This window comes from Mirounga angustirostris, unplaced genomic scaffold (assembly GCF_029215605.1).
Source record: "Mirounga angustirostris isolate CCGP_5_RB_7025 unplaced genomic scaffold, mMirAng1.0.hap1 SCAF_14, whole genome shotgun sequence".
NCBI classification, from domain to species: Eukaryota; Metazoa; Chordata; class Mammalia; order Carnivora; family Phocidae; genus Mirounga; species Mirounga angustirostris.
Genome location: NW_026991722.1, coordinates 74,397,695 through 74,418,134, shown reverse-complemented (window position 1 = coordinate 74,418,134; position 20,440 = coordinate 74,397,695). Strand labels below are relative to the sequence as shown.

The 20,440-nt window shown below is 41.0% G+C and overlaps 1 long non-coding RNA gene across 1 annotated transcript; it reads left to right on the top strand.

Annotated features, from left to right (window-relative positions):
- The first annotated feature begins 526 nt into the window (after positions 1-526).
- On the top strand, positions 527-12,354 carry LOC129046171 (uncharacterized). Its single transcript, XR_008506975.1, has 3 exons — positions 527-541; positions 9,771-9,913; positions 12,282-12,354. It is a non-coding gene; the product is annotated as an uncharacterized LOC129046171 (long non-coding RNA).
- The last annotated feature ends 8,086 nt before the right edge of the window (positions 12,355-20,440 follow it).

Here is a 20,440-nt window from a genome sequence, read left to right as displayed (position 1 = left end):
CTTATTTAGTGTTTAAGAACACACCTATCTCGACGAGAGTTCAGGATATAGTGTCTACTTGATCTAAAGCTTGAGGGAATGATTAACTGATCCTTGTCAAGCTGGGTTTATCGGAAAATTCAGAGTAGTTTCATGCTTCCCAGCCAAAGCACTGGAGGTCATCTTTCCCATGAGCTTCCAGAACTTCTGAGCATTACTCATTCAATCTTAAAAACTGCATGATTTTTCCATTCTTTACTTTTAGGCTCCTAATGGCCTTGAACCACAAAAGCAATTAAGTTGCGAGAGAAAGTTTCTAATATCCTGTTCGTCTTAAGTTCTTGGAACAGGTATTTTTTTTTTTTTTAAGATTTTATTTATTTATTTGACAGAGAAAGACACAGCGAGAGAGGGAACACAAACGGAGACAGGGAGAGGGAGAAGCAGACTCCCTGCCAAGCAGGGAGCCCGATGCAGGACTCGATCCAGGGACTCCAGGATCATGACCTGAGCTGAAGGCAGTCGCTTAACCAACTGAGCCACCCAGGCGCCCATGGAACAGGTATTTTATTCACTGTGTGTGAAAGGAGAGAAGGGAAGGAAACACTTCTTCAGCATTTTCATTTTGTCAATGAATGAGTAAAAGAATGAACATCTTTAAGGAGAAAGGTTTCAGAGAAGAAAGCCATTATCCCAGAGAAATGATGTGATTAATCTGTTCAGAGAGTGTACTAAAGGTAGACTAATCTATGCGATGTGTTTACAGCCTGGATACTCACCCTCCAGCCCTGGAGAGGTGTAGCCCTTGGGACAGGCATTCGGGAAAGCTGTTGTTCAACCCAATCAATATCACATAGACAAGAGTATTATTGATAAGTCTTCAATCAGCAAAAGAAAATTTAGAATTCTCCCAAAAGCAATATTAATATCAGTATAAGGAATGTATGAAATGAAAACTAGCTTTGGGAACTTTAACACTTTTAACATCATTCCTTTTATTAACTGCTTTATGTTTACCAATGTTTCTGACCGGCCCCTGGCAAAACTTATGAATGCCAGAGGAGATATCTAGAAAGACTACAACGTAAATAACAATGGCTATTGATTCTTTTATTCACCACATAGTCTGCTCTCGTCTAGCACATACTGGCACTCAGCCAGACACTGGTAAAAGAGTGACGAGTGAGACAAATTCAGCTCAGGCCCTCACGGAAGTCACAGCGTAGTTCAGATGAGCCATAAATAGGGAAAACCACAATGAGACTCCACTTCACACCCACTAGGAGGGCTATAACCAAAAAGACAGACAATAACAAATGTTGGCAAGGGTGGGGAGAAATTGGAACACTCGTGCGTGACTGGTGGGAATGGAAAAGTCTGGCAGTTCCTCAAAAAGCTAAACATAGAGTTACCATATGGCATAGCAATTTCACTCCTAGGTACACACCCAAGAGAAACACACGTTTCCTGCAAAACTTGTACATGAATAGAATGTTCACAGCAGTACCATTCACAATAGCCAAAAGACACTTACGGTCCAAATGTCCAACACCTGGTGAATGGATGAGCACGATGTGGTCTGTCCATGTGATGGACTATTAGTCATCCATAAAAAGGAACAAAGCACTGATACATACATGTTTTGACATGGATGAGCCCTGAAAACATGATGCTACGTCACAGAAGCAAACACAAATGATTCCATTTTTATGAAATGTCCAAAACAGGCAAATCCACAGAGATGAAAGCAGAGTGGTTGCTTCCAGAGGTTGGGGGTAGGGAGAAAGGGGAGTGACTGCTTAGTCACTCCTTTGGGGGGGGGTTGAAAATATTTTGGAACTGGACAGAGACGGTGGTTGCACAACGTGGTAAATGTGCTAAATGCCATTGAATTGTACATTTTAAAATGGTGAATTTTGTTATGTGTATTTGAACTCAATTTAAAAATATTAATTGAATTGTACACTTAAGGGCACCTGGGTGGCTCAGTCAGTTAAGCGTCTGCCTTCAGCTTGGGTCATGAAACCAGGGTCCTGGGATCGAGCCCCGCATCGGGCTCCCTGCTCAGTGGGGAGTCTGCTTCTCCCTCTCCCTCTGCTTGTGATCTCTTTTTCTCCTGCTCTCTGGCTTGCTCACTCTCTCAAATAAATAAAATCTTAAAAAAAAAAAAGTAAACTTCCCTCTTAAAAAAAAAATCTAGGAGTCCAGCATGGTAGATGCAACTGGGGCATCAGGCTGGGTCTCATGTGGAGTCTATCCCATTAACTGATCTAAATCATCTCTGTCTTCATTTGAAGTGCTTTACCACTGCCTGGACAAGGCTACATTTAATTTCTCTCTCTTTTTTAAAAAATTGAGGTGAAATTCACATCACATGAAATTAACCATTTTTTGGAAGATTTTATTTATTTATTTGAGACTGAGAGAGAGAGAGAGAGCACCAGCAGGGGAGTAGCAGAGGGAGCAGGACAAGCAGACTCCCTGCTGAGCATGGAGTGAGCCCCCGGGCTTGATCCCACAACTCTGAGATCACTAACCAAGCCTAAATCAAGAGTCAGACACCCAACTGACTGAACCACCCTGAAATTAACCATTTTAAGTGAATAGTTCAGTGACATTTTCATCACCCCCAAAGGAAACCCTGTGCCCATTAAGCAGTCATTCCTCATTCCCCCCTCCCCCAGCCCCTGACAACCACTAATCTACTTTCTATTTCTATGGATTTAGCTGTTCCGTATAATTCCATATCCAGATGAAAATGTTCTGGAACCAGACAGTGCTGAGAGTCGCCCAACATAGTGAATATACTAAGTGCTGCTGAATTGTATACTTTAAAATGGTAAAAATAGTGAATTTTATGTCATGTGAATTTTACCACAATAAAAAATGTATATGGACTCTGCATCTTCTAACAAAAGCTACATTCTGGTGATCTTCTCAAAATTAACTCAAGGCCTAGACATTGAGGAAAACGAGGCCTGGAGATCACTCGGCTATTTGGTGGCAGAATACAGCCCAGATTTTTTATTTCCTATTTCCTACCTTGTTTGCTCTCAATGGGATAAAAAACAATTTTAAACACAGCACTATATTGGATGGCAAGAAACCAGACATTAAGATCTGTACCTCGATGCTTGCAATCTAACTAGGGAAACAAAATTGTCACATGAGTGCAAGTGACTTATGAGAAATGCAGAGTATTACACATAGAGTACAGTTAAACATCATGAACAAAGGGTCCACGGATCCTGCATTTATTTGGACAATCAATTCTGAGTATTCTTCTCTCACTGCATGGGAAGGAATTCTAGGTAAATGAACCATGCAAACCAGGCCATAGTAGGTTCCTCCTGACCTATTTGAAATACAACATCTCTGCCCTTCTGAAATATCTGTTATGAGCCTACCACTTTTCAGAACCTGTGTAGAAGTATGGGCCCTATAAACAGATGACCTGGGTTTGAACCCAGCCCCCCACCACTTACTGTCATGAGACTTTGGGCAAGTTACTGAATCCTCTGTGCCTCAGTTTTCTTGTCCATAAAATGGGAATAAAAACAGTATAAACCTCAGGGGTTATTATAAGCATTAAATAAGAAGAAACATGTACAGTGCTTAGAATAGTGCCTAGGACTTAGTAAACCATAATAAATTTTTAGCTGTTACTGAATTTTTAAAAAAGATTTTATGTATTTATTTGACAGAGAGAGACACGAGAGAGGGAACACAAGCAGGGGGAGTGGGAGAGGGAGAAGCAGGCTTCCCATGGAGCAGGGAGCCTGATGCGGGGCTTGATCCCAGGACCCTGGGATCACGACCTGAGCCGAAGGCAGCCGCTTGACGACTGAGCCACCCAGGTGCCCTCCTGTTATTGGATTTAAAAAACTGATAAGATGGGTGACTTTTGACTTTCCAAGTGAATCACTAGCTTTATTTCCTGTACAGTGGAAAATATAATACCTGCCTCCCCTACTTCTGAGACTGAGGATCAAAATAAATAACAAAGGCAAAGCACTTTGGAAACAATAAAGCACTATACAAACATAAACTTGTTATCGAATGCAAGGGAAATCATATTTATCTATTCATAAAAGCAAGATTTCAAGAATTTCAATTTCCCTGAATTTTGTTTGGCTTATTCAGGTATTGCACAGATTCGAATGTGCTAAAAATCACATCTCTTTCAAATTATCATAATTCAGGGGGCACCTGGTGGCTCAGTCGGTTAAGCATCCGACTCTTGATTTCAGCTCAGGTCATGGTCTCAAGGTCATGATCTCAGTCAGGGTTGTGGGATCAGGCCCTACAACAGATTCCATGCTCAGCGGGGAAACTGCTTGAGATTGTCCCTCTCCCTCTGCCCCTCTGTGCCACCTCACTCATGCTCTCCCTCTAAAAATTAATTAATTAATTAATTAAAACAAATGTCATAATTCAGACTTTTCACTAATTCAGACAGGCATTTTCCTAATCAACACAAATTGTTGCAATTTTATTTTGTTGTTGTTTTTGCTTTTTTAAAGATTTATTTATTTATTTATCTGACAGAGAAAGAGAGATCGAGCACAAGCAGGGGGAGCGGCAGGCAGAGGGAAAAGCAGGCTCCCTGCTGAGCAGGGAGCCCGATGCAGGACTTGATCCCAGGACACTGGGATCATGACCTAAGCCAAAGGCAGATGCTTAACTGACTGAACCACCCAGGTGTCCCTGCAACTTTATTTTAAAGCAATAAATACTAGTGTTGATTTATGCTCTTGCAGGGATTTGAACAAGAAGATTTCTGGCCTCATACTAAAGGAATCCAGACAAGAAAGGCCTTGAGTATAGGCAGAGCTGGGTGAATTTGATTAAGGGGAACACTTTAAGCCCAATAAGAGAGCTGTAATTTGGGAAGAAGGGGAAAGCATGAGAAGGCAAGTGTCCAAGACTCAAAGATAGTTGTTGGATGAGAAAGAAAAAGAAAATCTGGGAAAAAATGGTGTTACCAATTATCTTTTGGGTTAAAAGATTCTGGAATAATACCAATCTTCTTCTTACATGTTGTACTAGCTTGGGCTGCCATAACAAGATACCATAAACTCAGGGGCTTAAACAATAGAAATTTATTTTCTCACAGTTCTGGACACTGGCAAGTCCAAGATCAGGGTGCCAGCCAATTCAGTCTCTGGTGAAAGCACTCTTCCTGGCTGGCAGATGACTGCCTTCTTGCTGTCATCACATGGCCAGGGATGGGAATAGGGTTATCTGTCTTCTTCTTCTTTCTCTTCTCCTTCTCCTTCTCCTTCTTCTTCTTCTTCTTCTCCTTCTTCTCCCATCAATCATATCAGATTAGGGCCTCAGCCTTATGACTTCACTTAACCTTAATTACTCCCTAAAAGCCCTATCCCAAATACAGTCACATTGAGGGTTTAGGAATTCAACATATGAATCGGGGGGGGACACATTCAGTCCATAGCACACACACACACACATATATATTTTTCCAAGTTTCTATAAACAGCAGTCAGTATTTATATCATTTGTCTTTAAGAGATAGAAATGGAGGGGCGCCTGGGTGGCTCAGTCGTTAAGCGTCTGCCTTCGGCTCAGGTCATATCCCGGCGTCCTGGGATCCAGCCCCGCATCGGGCTCCCTGCTCCGTGGGAAGCCTGCTTCTCCCTCTCCCTCTCCCCCTGCTTGTGTTCCTTCTCTCGCTATCTCTCTCTGTCAAATAAATAAATATTAAAAAAAAAAAAGATAGAAATGGAGGGGCACCTGGTGGCTTGGTCAGTTAGGCATCTGACTAGGATTTCAGCTCAGGTCCTGCCTGATCTCAGGCAGGGTCATAAAGTCGGCCTGAGTCAGGCTCTGCGCTAAGTGTGGAGGCTGCTTGGGATTCTCTCTCTCCTCTCTCTCTGCCCCTGCCCACCACTTGTGTGCATGCTCTCTCTCTCTCTTAAAAAAAAAAAAAAGACAAATGGAAAGAAAGGGGGATTTGAAGATATTTTGAAGGAAGATATTACAATGGGTTAGTGATGATCAAGAAGAATGTTAAATTATTCCCCAAACTTAAAAACTTAAGCCTAGGGGTCTGGGAGCACTTTCATCAGCTGTGATATACTAGTTAGGAAGGGTGTCAGTTTGAAAGATAAAGCGGTGACTTTCTCTGGTTTTACCTGAAGTGTGATTCCATCTCAGAATCTGCAGGAGAAGTCATGAGGACAACTATAAGAACAAGCAGATGGGTCAGGTTATGTCAAGATCAGAAGCCTAGATATACTGGAGTTGAAGCCTTGCCCGATCACCCCAGCTGGAATGATTTCTTCCTCCCCAGAATTGATGGAACAACAGTCTTCAACACTTATTTGGTACATCTGCCCTCACTTATTCATTCTCCAGTATATTTCCTGAATGCTCTTTGTTCAGGATCATTCAGGGTGGGAAGGAAGTAGACCAGATTTGAGGAATGGGCAGGGAGTGGGTAGGATATGCAGAGGAGGAAGGAGGGGAGACTAATATCAAACCTAGGGGCCTTTCCCACATGGATTTAGGGTTACCTTCAAAATTATAGACCTGATCATTAATATCTTTTGCACAAACGATAAACATCCTTGCCTTTCCTGCCTCCTCCAAAAATACTTTTGGCAAACTGGTGCCAAGCACAGGTCTTGGAGAGATGATTGAACAGTTCATTTGTTTCCCCTGTTGATAATGCATCCATTTTGGAATGTAAATTTTCTTTTTTTTTTTTAAGATTATTTATTTATTTATTTGAGAGAGAGAATGAGATAGAGAGAGAGCATGAGAGGGGGGAGGGTCAGAAGGAGAAGCAGACTCCCTGCCGAGCAGGGAGCCTGATACGGAACTCGATCCCGGGACTCCAGGATCATGACCTGAGCCGAAGGCAGTCACTTAACCAACTGAGCCACCCAGGCGCCCGGAATGTAAATTTTCAACTAATCTTCACTACAGCCATTCTAGGGTAATAGGGAAAAAAATGGTAAACTTCTGGATTTGATTCTTCCTTTCCAAGTACAAATTATCCTAAGAACATAGATTACAATTTACTTATTTTTTTCCAGAGAAAGAATTAAGGAGAAAACTAAGTTGGAAAACATCATGCCAATAATTTTCTACATGTAAATAAGTATTGAGAGTAGAAATATGATAGGGAAAAGAAGATAGTTTGGATGTATACTATACTATAGTACGGTAATAACACTAGTATATCGAAGGGCTTACCAAACTTTTGACAGGGCCAGAATGAAAAGAAAGACTTTTTATTTACTTATTTTATTTTATTTTTTTTTAACGATTTTATTTATTTATTGTCAGAGAGAGAGAGCCCAAGCAAGGGGAGCGGCAGGCAGAGGGAGAAGCAGGCTCCCCGCTGAGCAAGGAGCCCAATGCGGGACTCGACCCCAGGACCCTGGGATTATGACCTGAGCCGAAGGCAGATGCTTAATCGACTGACCACACAAGGGTCCCTACTTATTTTATTTTTTAGAGTTAAGATGAAGGGGCTGCTTGATGGCTCAGTCGGTACAGCATGTGACTCCTGCTCTTGGAGCTATTAGTTCAAGCCCCATGTTGGGCATGGTGCCTACTTAAAAAAAAAAATTGAGATGAAATGAAACATTTTAAAGTGACCAATTCAGTGGCCCTTAGTACATTCACAATGTTGTGTCATCACCACCTCTATCTACCTAGTTCCAAAACATCCTCATCACCTCAAAAGGAGACCTCATAAATGTTAAGCAATTTCTCCCCATTCCTAGCTCCCCTCAGATGCTGAAAACCACTAATCTGCTTTCTGTCTCTACAGATATATCTGTTCTAGACATTTCATATAAATGGACTCATACGATAGGTGACCTTTTCATGATCTCAGAGTTGTGAGATCGAGCCTGCATCAAGCTCTGTGCATAGCGCAGAATCTGCTTGGGACTTCCTCTCCCTCTCCTTCTGCCCCTCCACTCCACACATGTGCACACCTGCTCGCTCTCTTTCTCTCAAATAAATAAATAAATCTTAAAAAAAACACAACCCAATAGGTAACCTTTTGTGTCTGGCTTCTTTCAGTTAACATAATGTTTTTGAGATTCAGCCACATTGTAACATGTATCAGTACTTCCTTTTTATGCCTGAACAATATTCCATTGTATATGTATATCACAATTTATGTATCCATCCATCAATTGATGAACTTTTGGGTTATATACATTTTTTGGCTGCTGTGAATAGTGCTGCTATTAACACTCATGAAAAAGCTTTTGTTTGAGTAGTTGTTTTAAATTCTTTTGGGTATATCCCTAGAAGTAGAATTGTTAATTCTTTAACTTTTCCCACTGCTCATAGAATCCAGCATAACCTGTCCCTGAGCTACTTGCTTCTTGGAGAAGCAAATGCCATTAGCAGGGTAGAAGAATTCTATTTATTAAGAACGAGAGTCTGATATATTCAACAGACAATAAAAAGGAAAAAACTCTTAAGAGATGTCCATATATTTTAGAAGATATTCGAAAATACAGTTATTTAAGATTTGACAGTTATAGGAGCTAATTTTCATATTCAAGAGTCAGTCCTGGGGCACCTGGCTGGCTCAGTTGGAAGAGCATCAGATTCTTGATCTCGGGGTTGTGAGTTCAAGGCCCATGTTGGGTGTAGAAATTACTAAAATAATAATAATAAATGAAAATTTTTAAAAAGTTCCAAATCATTCAAGATCAAAGGCCTATTTATCCATTACAAGATTCATTTGCCCTTCAAATATATAGTCACTAAAATATTTGGCTTGATGAAAAAAATATTCAACTCTACCAAAACTAAAAGATATGCAATCAAAACATGAAAGATGCCATCATTTAGATACGATATTGACCAAGATTTAAATAAATTGATAAGTAAGTGCTAATCAAGATCCAGGGAATCAGGGCTTTTCTTTACAAGACTGCTAAGAATGCAAACTGATACAAGTTTTCCCTGGACAAATTGAGCAATACATATAATTCCTTAAAAAAATGTTTATATTCTTTGACTCCATTATTCTCTTTCTGAGTATTTGACCTTAGAGGATATCCATGAATATTCATGATGATTTATAAATATGTGATTCATTTTTAGTGTTATTATAACCAAAAATTGAGAGCTATCTAAAGTCCATCAATAGGAAATTAGACATCAGTTATGCTTCATGCCTAGGAAGAATACAGGTGCAGCCAAATTGTTTTTTGGGTAGAAAATATTTAATGACTTGGAATAATGTCCATGATATATTTTTAAATAAAAAAATAATATGCACACTACAATACCAAATTAAAAAAGAAAAAGATCTACAGCATTAAAAAGTCAGGTTCCTTCCTCTGTAAAAGGGATAATAATAGTATGCCCCTCATGGAATGGCTATAAAGATGAAATTCTTTTTTTTTTTAAGATTTATTTATTTGAGAGAGAGAGAGAGAGCGCACAGAGGGAGAGGAAGAAGCAGCGACCAGCTGAGCAGGGGGAGTGATGCAGGGCTCCATCCCAGGACCGCAGTATCATGACCTGAGCAGAAGGCAGATGCTTAACCCACTGAGCCACCCTGGTGCTCAAGGATGAAACTCAGTGAGAACATCCATGTTCCAATGCATAGCATCGTGGCTAGCATATTTGAAGGATTCAGTAAATGTTAATTATTGCTATTGTAGTCGTCAAAAGATATGCATAAAATGCTAGTAGTTATTCCCCAATAGTGGAATTGTGAGTGATCGTAATTTCCCTTTGTATGTTTCTCTATATTTTCCACAATTAATGTGTTTTTGTTTTGTAAGCAGGAAAGAGGAAAGAAAAAGAAAGAAAATATTAAAAGAAAAAAGCATTGACTCTCTCCAAGCAAGATCATTCTGCTTAAGATAATCCTATTTCCCCGCCAAAGTGGTTCTACAGTGAAGATGGATTTTGATATTTTCCAAAGGTATCCTAATCTTTGCTACCTTCTCTTCTGAGAAGAGTAGAGGTAAACAGTGCTATCAGATCAGACAACTAAAACATGCTTCCTATCAGGTCAACTCTCCAGGATATTTCTTTTTTTTTTTTTCTTTTTCTCCAGGATATTTCTTTCTTTTTTTTTTTTTTTTAGATTTTATTTATTTATCTGACAGAGAGAGACACAGCGAGAGAGGGAACACAAGCAGGGGGAGTGGAGAGGGAGAAGCAGGCTTCCCGCTGAGCAGGAAGCCTGATGCGGGGCTCGGGGCTCGGTCCCAGGACCCTGGGATCATGACCCGAGCCGAAGGCAGATGCTCACCTGGGATCATGACCTGAACCAAAGGCAGATGCTTAACGACTGAGCCACCCAGGCGCCCCTCTCCAGGATATTTCTATTCTCAGATATGAAATAAGATTTAGAGAGCAGTGCTTTAGAGGTTGGGCAAGAATTTTGAAAAGCCAGGATTTACAACATATCTGGACTCTTTTTTCTTATTAAGTACTACAAACTGAAAAACTCAATGATGGGTCATCATTTACATAAACAAATGAAAAAACTTGGATTATATCATTTACCTGCTAACATTTTTTTCTAAAGATTTTATTTTTAAGTGATCTCTATACCCAACCTGGGGCTCGATTTTACAACCCAGAGATCAGGAGTAGCATTTTCCACCAACGGAGCCAGCCAGCCCCTACCTACCTGCTAACATTTTTGATAGCACTGGTTTGCCTAACTTAGAAACTACACGTTTCTCACTCAGCCAGGCACGTAAGCCATCTGAAAGATAATTTTTTCGGATGCCTTGAAACGTGTTTTGTTGTTGTTGTTTTGTTTTCTCAAATCTAAGGTTTGGAGTTTCTGGCTTTGGGACTTTAAATTCACACCCACAGATTAAAGGGTCAAGAGCAAATTCCAAGAACTCTGTTCTTTAGGTGTCACTACAATACATGTAGTTGAAAAGGAAACTAAGGAAGGCGTCAGGGAAGGATCCATGTATTTTTTTTTTTTTTAAGATTTTATTTATTTATTTGACAGAGAGAGAGAGATAGGGGGAGTGGAAGAGGGAGGAGCAGGCTTCCCACCAAGCAGGGAGCCCGATGTGGGGCTCGATTCCAAGACCCTGGGATCATGACCTGGGCTGAAGGCAGACGCTTAACGACTGAGGCACCCCAAGATCTGTGTATTTTTTTTTTTTTTTAAGATTTTTTATTTATTTATTTGACAGAGAAAGACACAGCGAGAGAGGGAACACAAACGGGGAGTGGGAGAGGGAGAAGCAAACTCCCCGCTGAGCAGGGAGCCCGATGCGGGACTCGATCCAGGGACTCCAGGATCATGACCTGAGCCAAAGGCAGTCGCTTAACCAACTGAGCCACCCAGGCGCCCCCCAGGATCTGTGTATTTAACAGTCTTCAGATGTGGTGGGAAATTCCCTGCCATGTGGTTAGGCGGAGTCAGTCCCACTTTCAGCCAATGGCCTGCCCCTATTCTCTGGCCACAGTGATTGGTTCAGCGATGGGCACAAGACCCAGGTTAGACCAATCAGACTCAGTCCTGGATATTTGTTTCAACTGTTTCCCACTAACCAGGGAAGTTAAAAGATGTGGCTTCAGAGCTTGAGGCTGCTGTCTGCTCTGTCCGCTTCTGCTCTGTCCTTGCAACTAAAGGGTCTTGATACAGGAGGAAAAAATAAAAAAGCCAAAAGAGGCAAGATCTTAACAATAATTTTTTTAAAGTTTTTATTTTTTTTTTAAGTAATATCTAGATGCAACATGGGGCTGGAACTCACATTCCCAAGATGAAGAGTCCCATGCTCTACCTACTGAGCCAGTCAGGTGCCCCAAGATCTTAATGATAATTAATCAAAAATACATGAGATTGTAAGTACAGATGGTCCTGATTTACAATGGTTTGACTTAGGATTTTTCAACTTTAGGATGAAGCAAAGAGATAACGTATTTAGTCGAAACGTACTTTGAATGTTGGATTGGATCTTATCCCTGGCTAGTGATCTATCCACAGTCCCTGGGATCCTCTCTTGATGTTGGGCCGCTGCAGTTCAGAGTCAGCCACACCATGAAGGGTCAACAACTGATACACTGACAGCCAGTCTGCACCCATACAACCATTGTTTGTCACTTTCAGTGCAACATTCAGTAAATTACTGAGATAGTCAACACTTTGTTATAGAATAGGCTTTGTGTTAGTTGATTTTGCCCAACCGTAGGCTACTGTAAGTGTTCTGAGCATGTTTAAGGTAGGCTAGGCTAAGCTATGATGTTCACTAAATTAGATGCATTTAAGTGCGTTTTCGACTTACAATGTTTTCTTTTTCTTTTTCCCCCCCCAGTGTTTTCAATTTATGATGGGTTTAACCCCATCGTAAGTGGAGGAAGTACTGTTATTTAAAATCGAACACGAGGGCGCCTGGGTGGCTCAGTTGGTTAAGCGACTGCCTTTGGCTCAGGTCATGATCCTGGAGTCCCGGAATCGAGTCCCGCATCGGGCTCTCTGCTCGGCAGGAAGTCTGCTTCTCCCTCTGACCGCCCCCCCCATGTGCTCTCTCTCATTCTCTCTCTCTCAAATAAATAAATAAATAATAAAATCTTTAAAAAATAATAATAAAATAAAATAAAATAAAATCGAACACGATTGTTTGGCACATTGGTCATGCACATATTTCTTCAGTTATGGCTCATTGAACAAGATGCTGTATCTTTAAGACTAACATTCTTCTCTCTCTCTCTTTTTTTTTTTTTTAAGATTTTATTTATTTGACAGAGAGAGGGAACACAAGCAGGGGGAGTGGGAGAGGGAGAAGCAGCCTTCCCACAGAGCAGGGAGCCCGATGTGGGGCTCGATCCCAGGCACCCCAACATTCCTCTCTTAATCTATCCTTCCATCCTGTCTAAACTTAACCTAGGATTCGTCCTATTTCACAGAAAGTGTTTTTTCAAATGTCAAATGAAATATTAACTATTCAAATAAAAGAGGCCATTCTGAATCAAGAGTTACCTTGAGTTAGAATAGATAAAAATCAAGTAGAATTGAGTCAGTTGAAACAAAAATCTTCAGTGCGAGGTCAAAAGAGCTCTGTTTTGGAAATCTTTCCAACAATGCTCAAAAGAAAAGCCTATTTTATTGTAGGAAATGCAGTCAGATGGGTGTTTAGGAATAAAATTACTGCAAGCACTGTGACTCTAGAAGGCGTAAGGGTTTAGAATGAGAATGGACAAAATATTGACATTTTAGGGAACAATGACGAAGCATGTATATTCTTATGTAATAAATGAATGTGGTGATGGAGAAGAGAGAAACATTTATCTTGTTCATTTATGAGTTGACTTAATGTTTGCATTCCATTCTGTCTGCCCAATGTGCCCAATGTGAATGCGTATCAGCCTGTCTGCCTTGGATTCTAAACTGTTAGAGACGAGGCAAGGTTAGCTAATTCTCTCTGTGAATCATTTAGCATGGCATAGCACCACACACAATTAGAGATTTAATAAATGTGTTTATTATGACCTTAGGAGAGAGGCTTAGTACCTGCCATCACTTCTTAAGAGGATGGGGAAAGTTGACTTGATCTATTTTTCATATATTGTTAGCCACGGAACATATGCTGAATGTGATAGCCAAGGCCTATCAGGGATGTCTACTGGTAAATGTCTGTATGGCATAATAAGAAATATATTTGGTCTTCATCCCTGGTTCCTGGCACAGAGCTAAAACTGGTGGAATTTCCTGATAGGAATGTCTTTTCATTCTTTTTCTCATGGGGCCCCTTTTGAGCACATCTGAGTTTAGGCTAATGAATGACCTAGTGATGGAGCTGGTCACCAGAAAGCCCAAGGTCGGTCTTTTTTTTTTTTTTTTTTAACTGACTTCTAGTTTAGTTACACCGACACTGTATGATTGCTATTCTTTAAATTTGTTAAAGTGTGTTTTATGGCCTAGAATGTGATCTGTCTTGGTGAGTGTTCTGTGTGAGCTTGAGAAAAATGTATATTCTGCTATTGTTGGATACAGTCATTTATAGATGTCAATTATATCCCGTTGACTAATGATGTTGTTGAGTTCAACTACGTCCTTACTGATTTTTCTGCCTGCTGGATCTGTCCATTTCTGAGAGAGGGGTGTTGAAGTCTCTAACTGTAATAGTGAGTTCCTCTTTCTAGGTCACAGTGATGAAAAAGAGAGGATGTTTCTGGAGAACAGAGATGGAGAAACTTTTTGTTTTCAAGATGTTATTTATTTATTTATTATTTATTTGAGAGAGAGACAGAAAGAGGGAGAGTACACATGAGTGAACAGAGGAGAGGCAGAGGGAAAGAATCTCCAGCAGAGTCCAAGCTGAGCACAGAGCCTGACATGGGGCTTGATCCCACAACCCCAAGATCACAACCCAAGCCCAAACCAAGAGTCAGACGCTTAACTGACTGAGCCACCCAGGCACCCCTTAAGATTTTATTTTTAAGTAATCTCTACACCCAGTGTAGGACTTGAACTTATTACATGCTCCACCAACTGAGCCAGCCAGGCACCTCAGTGATGGGAAATTTTCAAGGTTTATTCTCTTAGCAACTTTCACATGTACAATACAGTATTTTTAACCATAGTTGCCATGCTGTATATTATATCTCCATGACTTTATTTTATAATTGGAAGTTTGTACCTTTTGGCCACCCTCACCCATTTCACCCATCCCCCACCCCAATGACCAGTGTCCTTATAAGAAGAAAAATGTTGTACACATAAACACAACATTATATGTCAATTATATCTCAATGACATTGGAGGAGGGGGAGGATGAAAGAAAAGAATGTACACAAACGGCCACGTGAAGACAGAGGCAGAGACCAGAGGGACGCGGCCACAGCCAAGGAAGGCCTGCAGCCACCAGAGGCTGGAAGAGGCAGGGAAGGATCCTCCCTTAGAGGCCTTGGTGGAAGCATAATCCTGCCAACACCTTGGTTTAGGACTTCTGGTCTCCAAAGCTGTGAGAAAATAAATTCTGTTATTTAAAGCCACCAAGTTTGTGGTTGTTTGACATGGTAACCCAGAAACCAGTATGTCACTTCTCCTCCTCCTCCTCCTTCTTCTTCTTTTAATTATGTAAATATTTAATTTTTTTTCTTTTTGAAAGAGAGCGAGAGTGTGTGTGCATGCACATGGGGTAAGGGGAGCAGAGGGAAAGATTCTTAAGCAGGCTCCATGTCCAGCATGGAGTCGGAAGTGGGGCTCTACACAGGGCTTGATCTCACAATCCTGAGATCATGATCTGAGCCGAAATCTAGAGTCGGACGCTTAACTGCCTGAGCCACCCGGGTGCCCCACCAATACACCACTTCTGACCTTTCATTCTATTATGACCATTTAAGTTCCATGAGGAGAGGTGTGTCCTTCTTTTTGGTGCTCGGCACCTCATAGTGGGTGCTTAATATCATCAAATGTTATGAGATATCAATACCAGGGGAAATTGTACCAACTCCACATTGCAGTGGTAGATGAATTATTTCCCCAATACTGTATAACATTTACAATATCCACAGAGGCTATATGTGAATGCAGATCTAATGCACAAGTATTAACTAGTTTTACAAGGTCTGTGTCTTTGTTAGAAGAGTAGTAATACAGGTGAGTGTAAGAGTGGGCTGGAGATAGAAGATCTGGCAGCTATTCCCATTTTCATCACTGCCTCACTAAGCCTCAGGCAACAGGGCTCACTTCCATGTCTCAGTTTCCCAAGGCTTGAAAAGAAAACCCTGTCCCCTTTCTGCCTACTCAGGGGGACCAAGGGGGAGAAGGAAAGCCTGCAAAGGGCTCCAACTTACTTTAGAGAGATATACAATGGCCCCACATGATTTGTTTCCCTCTCTAGAAAACAGTTAAAGTTCTGTTTCTGTTTCACTTATGGTATCAGGATTCTCCTACCATTAAGCAAAGTGTAAGACATAAGCAACTTGTTAATAACCATCATCTCCATTTTACAGATGGAGATACTTAAGGTAGAAGAGGGTTATATGTTCAAGTTGGCAAAGTAATTCACCAGCAGAATTCCAAAAAGAGACTGAGTCCAAAACAAAATGATTCTGTGGAGCCATCTGCTCTCCGGCTGCACAGACAGTTCCCTAAAACGCAGTAAGTATTGTTGAAACTATTTTTACTGTAGCAGAAGTCAATCAGACAGCTGGGATTCAGATAAGACCTGGCTTAAGCATTTCAACAACGAGATGCTTTTTTCGGTCTACCGGCTAGTAGATTTTATGCCCTATCTACATCCTCCGTATTTGCAAATGCAAGTTAATTGAGGATAATTAGAGAATCCCTTTGGTCTTATAAGTCATGAAATTTAAGCAGTGGCCACAAAGAAGATGGATTACATTGACTGGATAAAATAGTTATGTTTGTGAAGATGACGAGAATAAACACAACAAGCAAACCAGATCCAAGTCTCTGATACTTTTATTTGGCTCAGATCTAGGCAACCAGAGTCATGCACTAATCTAATGAGGTGACTTAACTCTGATGGGGGGGGTGGGGCATGGGTGGAGAGATGCAAGTGCTGGATATGAGACAATGGCGGAAGGTAGAGAACTGTGAAAACTGGGTAATAGATACATGGGAGTTCATCACACTCTTCTATTTACTTCATATATGTTTGAAATTTTCCAAAATAAGAAATAGCTTGGTGTAGCAAGTTGCTAACCAACTTTGCAAAAAGACTCACATGGTCTTCCATGACTTTTTATCTTTTTTTTTTAATGTTTTATTTATTTATTCATGAGAGTCAGAGAGAGAGAGAGGCAGAGGCAGAGAGAGAAGCAGGCTCCCCACCTAGCAGGGAGCCCGATGCGGGACTCGATCCCAGGACCCCGGGATCATGACCTGAGCCCAAGGCAGACGCTTAACCATCTGAGCCACCCAGGCGCCCGACTTTTTATCTTTTAAATCTTTTTAAAAAAGATTTATTTACTTATTTGATAGAGAGAGATCAAGAGTGGGGAGACGGGCAGAGGGAGAGGGAGAAACTTAAGTAGACTCAGTGCTGAGCGCAGAGCCCGTTCCCGTGACCCTGAGATTATGACCTAAGCCAAAATCAAGAGTCGGATGCTTAATTGACTGCGCCATGCAGGCACCCTGTGACTTTTTATCTTTGAGTAAATCCATCGCTAGAATAAAAATAGCTAGCTTTCTACGCTTTGTCTTATGAATACACATGATGTTGAAAGAAATCGATTATTCAGGAGCTTCAAAAAATGTAGATAATAAAATCTTTGCTGCTTCTTGAATTTGAAAGAGGTTTTGAAATTATTTAATTGACTTACAGCATATTGTGATTCAATAAAATATTTTTTGAGGGATTAAAACACCCAACTTGGATAACAGTCCAATTACATCCTAAGCAAGTAGTTGAGCTGCAATAAATTATCCCATGTATCTTGGTAATACTTTTTGACCCCGAAATACAAAGTATTAGGCTGTTATGATTATGTTAGCAAACAGACCACATTTTCCTGAATCATCGTTGGTATGATTAGTACACAATTGAAAGAAAGGTGTCATATAAAGTTTGAAACAGAGAAAAAAATTTTGATCATATAATGTATCTCTTTTATTGAAAAAGTATGATGTTTAAGCACAAAATGTCTCTCAAGATTCAGGAGGTCCCAACTTAAAGATTGTGAACTCAAGTTCACAATCACTTATTTACTCCCCTAAGATTTTTTTTTCCAGATTTTATTTATTTTGAGAGAGAGAGAGAGAAAGGCGAGCATGAGTTGGGGGAGGGGCAGAGGAAAGGGGAGAGAGAATCCCAAGCAGACTCTGTTCTGGGTGTGGAGCCCAGAATAAGTCTTCCTCAAGAATTCCTCAAGAATTCAAGTTTTAAGGGGCGCCTGGGTAGCTCAGTTGTTAAGTGACTGCCTTCGGCTCAGGTCATGGTCCCAGGGTCCTGGGATTGAGCCCCGCATCGGGCTCACTTCTCCCTCTCTCACTCCCCCTGCTTGTGTTCCCTCTCTCGCTGTGTCTCTCTCTCTGTCAAAAAAATAAAATCTTAAAAAAAAAAAGAAGAATTGAAGTTTTAAAATGGTCTCTAATACTTAAATCTCTCTCTACCCTTGGTTGTTGCTGGTGTTTCATTTATTTTTATTTTTATTCCAGTATAGTTAACATAGTGTTATATTTGTTTCAGGTGTACCCTTAGTTGTTTTAATTGCCTTCCTCTGGCTACTCTCCAGTTGCATTAACTCTTTTTTGGGTGTGTTTTTTTCCTCAACATCTTTATTATTATTATTAAAGCTTTATTGAGGTTTAATTCATGTACCATATGATTTACTCATTTAAATAATACAATTTAGGTATGCCTGGCTGGCTGAGTCGGTAGAGCATGCAACTCTTGATCTCAGCGTTGTGAGTTCAAACCCCATGTTGGGATTGGAATATTCTTTAAAAAAATTTTTTTTTAAGATTTTTATTTATTTGGGCGCCTGGGTGGCTCAGTTGGTTAAGTGACTGCCTTCAGCTCAGGTCATGATCCCAGGGTCCTGGGATGGAGTCCCGCATCGGGCTCCCTGCTCTGCGGGGAGCCTGCTTCTCCCTCTCCCACTCCCCCTGCTTGTGTTCCCTCTCTCGCTGTGTCTCTGTCAAATAAATAAATAAAATCTTTAAAAAAAAAAAGATTTTTATTTATTTAAGAGAGAGAGTGAGAGAGAGCATGAGAGGAGAGAGGGTCAGAGGGAGAAGCAGACTCCCCACTGAGCAGGGAGCCCGATGTGGGACTCGATCTTGGGACTCCAGGATCATGACCTGAGCCGAAGGCAGTCGCTTAACCAACTGAGCCACCCAGGCGCCCTAAAAAAAATTTTCTAAAGATTTTATTTATTTATTTGACAGAGTGAGAGAGAGAGAGAGAGAGAGAGAGACAGTGAGGGAGGGAACACAAGCAGGGGGAGTGGGAGAGGGAGAAGCAGGCCTCCCACTGAGCAGGGAGCCTGATGCAGGGCTTGATCCCAGGACTCTGGGATCATGACCTGAGCCGAAGGCTTGATCCCAGGACCCTGGGATCATGACCTGAGCTGCTGCTCACCCGACCCTCCAGAGGGGAGACCTAAGGTCATTACCCAGTGTGAGTGGCTTGAACATCTCAGGAGGAAATCCGAGGCCCTGTTCCGATGGCTATTTAAAAAAAAAAAAAAAGCCCTTCAAACCAACTGGCCTTTTCAAATTTACCACGCCCCTTAACGACTGAGCCACCCAGGCGCCCGGGAGAAGAGTTTTCACTTTTTGACTATTATGATTATGCCGCTGTGAACATTCATGTGTAAGAGGTTTTTGTTGTTGTTGTTGTTTTTGTGGACATGTTTTTATCTCTTCTGAGTTTATACATGGGACTGGAATTGCTGGGTCATATAGTAATTCTATGTTTAACATTTTGAGGAACTGCCAGATTGTTTTCCAAAGAAGCTGCACCATTTTGCAGTCCCACCAGCAATATACTAAGGTTCCAATTTCTCCACATCCTCACAACACTATTATCTCTTTGATTTTAGCCATCCCAGTGGGTGTGAAGTGGTATCTCTTTGTGGTTTTGATTTGCATTTCCCTAATGGCTAATGAAGTTGAGTATCTTTTCATGTGCTTATTCGTTAACTTTGAGGTAGGCCTGCCAGCTTCCTTTCTTAGGAGGGAAAATTATGGCTTTGTACCACCAGCAAGTTTTTATTGAGTGTCTTTGTGCCTAGATTATTAGAAGAATAAATTGATACTCTCTTTTCCAATGAAGCTCAGCTACTGCTCTGACATGGTGAATGAAAGGCTTTCTTTGCATTTTTTTCCCCAAAGAAAATTCAGGACTACACTGGGTAAGAAGTTAAACATTAAGTACGCTAAAATATAACCTAAAAAATAAGTATTCTTGCAGCCTAAGGAAGCGGAGTGCCTTTGTTTTATTTCATCTGACATAGTGCATATAAACAAATATATTTAAAAGAACAGTGTTAGGTCCTATGAGAGGTGAGTGAATTGCCCTCTTCATGTCTCTTTCTTTAAATACTGGTGGATTTAAGAGGGGAGAGGAAGTATAGGAAAACCAACGGAGTGTCATCCAGTCGGGTTGAAGAAATCGGTATTTACAACCTTCAATTTTCTCTGTTCACATCAAGTCAATTCCAAGGGCTCATCCGAATCCCCTCATTGTACTAGAGTATTTGGTTATTTTGAATGTCGCTCTGAAAGAGCAGCTGGGATTTGAGAACCGTTTGGTTAAGCGTTTTCAATAAAACCTTGCTATTAGGGCCGTGTCTTAGAGTGCGCAGCTTGCCGCTGCTCACCCGACCCTCCAGAGGGGAGACCTAAGGTCATTACCCAGTGTGAGCGGCTTGAACATCTCGGGAGGAAACCCGAGGCCCTGTTCCGACGGCTATTTAAAAAAAAAAAAAAAAAAAAAAAGCCCTTCAAACCAACCGGCCTTTTCAAATTTACCACGCCCCTTCCTGCCTTCACTGCCCT